The sequence below is a fragment of the Nicotiana tomentosiformis genome, chromosome 1 (genome assembly GCF_000390325.3).
Source record: "Nicotiana tomentosiformis chromosome 1, ASM39032v3, whole genome shotgun sequence".
Taxonomy (NCBI): Eukaryota; Viridiplantae; Streptophyta; class Magnoliopsida; order Solanales; family Solanaceae; genus Nicotiana; species Nicotiana tomentosiformis.
The window spans coordinates 1,239,485-1,245,484 of NC_090812.1; positions in this window are offsets into that span (position 1 = coordinate 1,239,485).

A 6,000-nucleotide genomic window follows, 5' to 3' on the forward strand; every position below is an offset into this window, starting at 1 on the left:
ATAGGCGCCACAAAACATGCTATCCAATTTAACAAGGCATCATCAATAAATTCAAATCATACAGAAGATACTACACATGCGAAAGTATAAATATGTTACTATCAAACAAGTCAAGGGCGCCTAGGTTCATCATTCTTGCTCCTTTTATTCCCTAAATTCCTAATCTACTCGGAAAGAAAAAAACTACCCGGTTCAAACTACATCCCATGAAAAAGAACCGAGGCACAAAGAAAAACCACAGGGGATTATTACTACCTAAAGAAAGCTAAAAGACATATTTTGAATTTTTGTTTAGACTTTAATCCCTCAAGAAAACTGTCTAGGAGATCAATCGTCGGGAAAAGTCCAATTTTTCTACTTTTTCGTTTTTTTTTTAATTTCTTTTTTTCTTTATTCTTTCACAAAAGCTACTACACTTAAGAATGAGTACTACAACTAAGCTAAAATAGCACAAAAACTCATCCAAACGATCTCCTCACCCCACACTTAAAATTTTGCAATGTCCTCAATGCACATTATAAATAATAAGAGGGTAAACGAGACTCCCTGGTAGGCCAAAGGCCGAAGCAATAGCGGCTCACGAGGTACTCAGACTTCCCCCAGGCATCGTCCTTTGTGTGGGCACCCCACACTTAGTCCTCACCATCTAGCTCGCTTTTGCACTCTTCTAATGGCTTTGCTTCCTATGCTCATAATCCTACAAAACAAAAATAAATATTACAAAATAATAAAAATAAAATAAAATAAAAAGTAAACAAAAATAAAAGAAAGCAGTAACGCTGGGTTGCCTCCCAACAAGCGCCTGATTTAACGTAGCGGCACGACGTGAACCACTTTTTGCCTCCACCTCGAACTTATGAATTGAGCCCCTAACATGGCATCCAGTTTGCGGCTATGCTCCAGTGGTGGGGCTACAAAGATAACCAGGCCAAGTAATAAATTTTTCACTCTACACTTCTCGGCCTTTAGATGAGGAATGTATTTTTTGCTTTTTGGCATGACAAATTCAAAAATATAGGCATCATGTTCCTCTTCCATTGACTCCTCCAAAGGCTTAGATGACTCGATTTCCATGTCATCATCCAAATACAATGTCGAAAAATGTTTAGAATGAGGACCAACACGCCCCAACTTTAGAATTGTATTACTATTTATATCCTCATATGTGCACACATTAGAGTCTTCAAATATAACATTATCTGCTACCTCGCATGGCTCTAGTGTACTTTTCTCAACATGGGCATCATCAACAGAAATATGCTCGAATGATTGGCTCTCCACTTTTAGCTCCTCAATTTGGCGTATAAGCTCCTTTTCAGCTTCTGACAACTCATTACTATTTTGTTGGGCGATAGACGCAACAACCTTTGCATTTAATTTATCTTGCAAGTCGTGAATAGTAGTGACAAATTTATAGATCCCTTGTCCCAGTTTAGATCTTCCCTCTATAAAGTGTCTCATCCCATCAGTAAGTTCCTCATGTTGAGCTTCATATATTTCTAACTTTTCAGCCTGTTCTGCCAGCCAAGTTTGGCTCAAAATCTCCTCTTTTTCAAAAATTTTCTCTTGCTGGTACTCGCTCTCTTCATTCAATTCTTCCATATTGGCCTTCATTCTTGTGATTGCTGCCCTCATTCTTTTCATATCTTTTTTGAGTTCATCCTGTTGCTCTGCTACTTGCCTCAGAATATCCCTAATATATGCATCAGGCTCCATATCCTGCACTTCATTGCCCCTATCAAACTCAGAAATATCATTAGAAAGATCATAATAAGGGCTCAGAGAAGGATGAACAAAATTAGGACAACCATCCCAATGGCCATCTTGACCACCACACATATTACAAATATTCCACTCAAAGGATTGAGATTGTGCGCACAACTCGCTCCTGGGAACATTCTGACAATTTTTCCACCAGTGGGGTCCTCCACAATATGGACAAGGATCATCAAAATAAGAATAACCATCATTCGAATAATTTTTATTCCAAGATGCCATGCTAAAATAAATAAAAAATACTAACTAAAATAAAATAATAAAAAAAACATGAATAGATAAAAAAATGTCTAATCTAGAAAAATAGCAAATTTCTAAGTCCCCGGCAACGGCGCCAAAAACTTGTTGCGACCAAACACACTCACGCAAGTATACGCGGTCGTCAAGTAATAAAGTGACTAAAAGTCGGATGTCGAACCCACGAGGACTTATGATTAACTATTAACTAAATTAGACTATCCCAATTATCTAAACAAGAATTAAATCTAAAAATATTTTATTCTAAACTAATTAAATAAGAAAAATATAAATAATAAACTTTGAACAGAGAAAGAGCAGATTTTAATGATATCAATGTAATGAAAACGATCTAGGGTTATGGGCTATCTAACAATCCTATTGTATTCTTCAATTGAATTGACCGACTAATTTATCTAGCTTATTGGTTGACAGGGTTAATGCTCATAAGAATCTGTCGAGTTCTTACTCGCCTATTCAAGCTAACCTAACGCCTATATGTCTATGGAGTTAGAATCAACAAGAACGCATTTATAATTCCTGTAAATCAACCAAGCAAGGCAATTAGGTATATGTCTATCCTAACTACGAATCCGTTCCCCGATGCCCGAGTTCAAGAACTTGCCCTACTCAATCCTATATGCAATATAGAATTCCCACTTTCGAGTTCAATTCTAGATTCGTAGATAGTATTCAATTGGTGATCAAGCAATTAAATAATTAAGCGCAAGATTGAATAAATAAACTAATATGATAAATCAAGAAGTCAAAATCAATATCCGAATAACAATAGTCATGAAAGAACCACAACCCTAGAACGTGAAGTTTAGCTCCATATAGACATGGTAGCCAAACAACAAATCATATAAAGAAACATAAAAATTACTAAGTTTGGTGGGAGAAAGATGGAACTTGATGAATTCCGGCCTCCACAGCTTTGTCGTGGCTTTTTCCCCCTTCCCAATATGTTAGATGACCTAAAAGAGGCGTTTTTGGCTTATATATTGCGTACCAAAGTCGTGGGCCAAAGTTCTCCTATTTCTAATCCAAATCAGCTTCAGGGATTGATGCTAGGGTGGATGCGTCGCATCCACCTCGTCCTCCACTTCTCAGCTTCGCATGCTAGGGTGGATGCTTCGCATCCACCCTTTGTTCCTCCATTTCTTAACTTTGCATGTGAGGGTGGACGCGACGCATCCACCCTTCTCTTCTACTTCCCAGTCTCGGATGCTATGGTGGACGCTATGGGCCGACTTCACTGCTAAGGGTGCACGAAAGATGTAGTTTTTCTAGGTTGGATGCGACGCATCCAACCCTTCTTCCTCTGGCTAGACCACCTTTTCTTCATATTTTGCACTCCAAACACCTTAAATCGTCACACATAACTTAATTAGTCATAAAACCAATAATTAAACCATGTTGGGAATTTTAAAGATCAAATAACATCAAGAAGTGGTTAAAACATGGGTAAAGTAACATCAACACATATCGAAATATGCCAAACATCACTTTGAATGGAAACGTGATTTTCTTAGCAAAATTCATATGTAATAGCAGCGTGAGATGCAATTCTAAGAGAGCACGGTACAACCTTTCTCAAGAATAGCGTACGGATTGTTTCCTACTTCGATCCGTCGTTACATGTTTTATCGCGTTTAACGGGTGTTAGAGGGATTGTCAAGAGAATCGGCTCAGGTATGTGAAGGTTATCCATTCTTTCTTTTTGGAATGATCCATACGATACAAACGAAACGAGCAAATACACAACTTTCATAAATGACTCTATTCATAGAAATACTAGAGGTGCCTATGTTCTTGATTCCCCATGTGTCCCATTATTCTATCATCTGTTCATGGGTCTCAGAAAATACGTAAGTTGATTGAAGTTTATTTCATGATATTAATCAAAGGCATAATGGTCTTATGATGTTCCGAGAGATTTTATTGACGTACTTCTTATGCATTTCATTCATTCATACATGCACATTGACCCATGACCAGATGGCGTTATATATATATATATATATATATATATATATATATATATATATATATGGGATATGGGAAAGGTTACAACGTTATATACACACCACCACATGATCAGCTGGTATACATTGGTGATTTTGCCTACAATAGCCGAGATGATATAATGGGATGGCCTCAGAGCCATAATGATGTTATGAACGCATATATCTATGCATGGTATGACATTTATACGCATATGCATGACATTATAAATATGAAATGATTCATAGAGCTATTCTGACTTACATGTTGAGTCTTTTACTCCATATTTCTATGTCTTTTATTTACTGATTTTCATTCCTTACATACTCGGTACATTATTTGTACTGACATCCCTTTTGCTTGGGGATGCTGCGTTTTATGCCCGCAGATCCCGATAGATAGGTTGAGATTCCTCCAAGTAGGCTATCTGCTCAGCGGAAGGTGTTGGTGCGCTCTATTTGCTCCGGAGTTGCTTATTTTGTCAGTATGATTTGGACGTGTATTGATTAGTATTGTGGGGCCCTGTCCCGACCTTTATGGTATTTATCTACTCTTAGAGGCTTGTAGACATATGTTATGTACGTGAAATATTGTATGGCCTTGTCGGCCTATGTTCAGTATACGAGTGATCATTTTAGTCTTATAGGCCCGTACATCATATGTATAAGTCGGTATATCATTTTGAGTATTCCCTCATGCTTTATTCTAGTTATCTCATGACAGCCTTTCTAGTTCATTTATCTATGATAGTATGATACGAAAAGATACGTTATGTTGGTACTCGGTTGAGTAAGGTACCAGGTGCCCATTGCGGCCCATCGGTTTGGGTCATGACAAAAGTGGTATCAAAGAAGTTCTGTCCTAGGGAGTCTACAAGCCGTGTCTAGTAGAGTCTTTTTTATGAGTATGTTGTGCACCATACTTATAATCAAGAGGCTATAGGGCATTTAGGACTATCACTCTTTTTTCTTACTTCAGATCGTGTGGTAGAGCTCAGTCGTAGGAATTCAAATTCCTAAATTCTATTTTATTCGTAATCAGACGATACCTATATCCAAAAGATAGCTGGTAAGAGATTGCATGTGGATGTGGAAGAGTTAAGTCAGAGGGACTCGATTTTGCATCATGCTTATGATGAGTAACTGTGAGGTATTCAGCAGACCATGTGTGTACTAAGACGTGTAAGCTTCTTGATAAGGAACCTTAAGGCAAGAATATCGATCCACTCATATGGTAAAAAGCAACGAGAGAATCAGAAGGTACATGATTCAACAAGTAAAAGAAGCAAGATGAAGAAGGGTACGAGGTACCCTGTTAGTGAAGATGATCATTATCTACAATTCAGGAAGAGAGATATAAGCATTTTGAGTTACCTTCAACAGTAACAGAGGTATGTACAATTGGCCACACCCATCTCTGTTATGCCCTATGGAAGCTAAAAGCAAGAGAATGTCTTGTTGAAATTTTCAGAATAAAGTGATAGACAGAGATGTTGGCAGGGAAATAAGAAGAGAGTTAATGAAGCATTATGAGTAAGATGTGATACATGAATGACAACGGTAGATAAAAAAAAATGAATTGTATTACAAAGTCTATAGACAAGGGGAGGAAAATATGAGAAGTGGCAGGCCTTGAGGCAACAAAAGAGTATAGGTCATAAAGTCATATCCTCATTTTGAGAAATAAGTTCGTGACTCTAACGTGATTACCAGGAGGAAAAGTTAAACCCCAAGAGTAATGGAAATTAGTATGGGTTGGGGAACAAGATAAAGTAAATATGAATTAGGGACTGAGTGATTTGATAATAGTCTGCATCATGAGAATTTCAGATATTGCATTCCGGCAACAATAGAATGGACGACAGAAGAATAACCTTTAAAGGTCATTCAGGAGGACGCTTCCCTAAAGCAAGCAATGTGAGCAAAGTTAAGCTTAAGGGACTGTATGTGCCAGTTACACTAAGTGTCACCATCGTGAGTA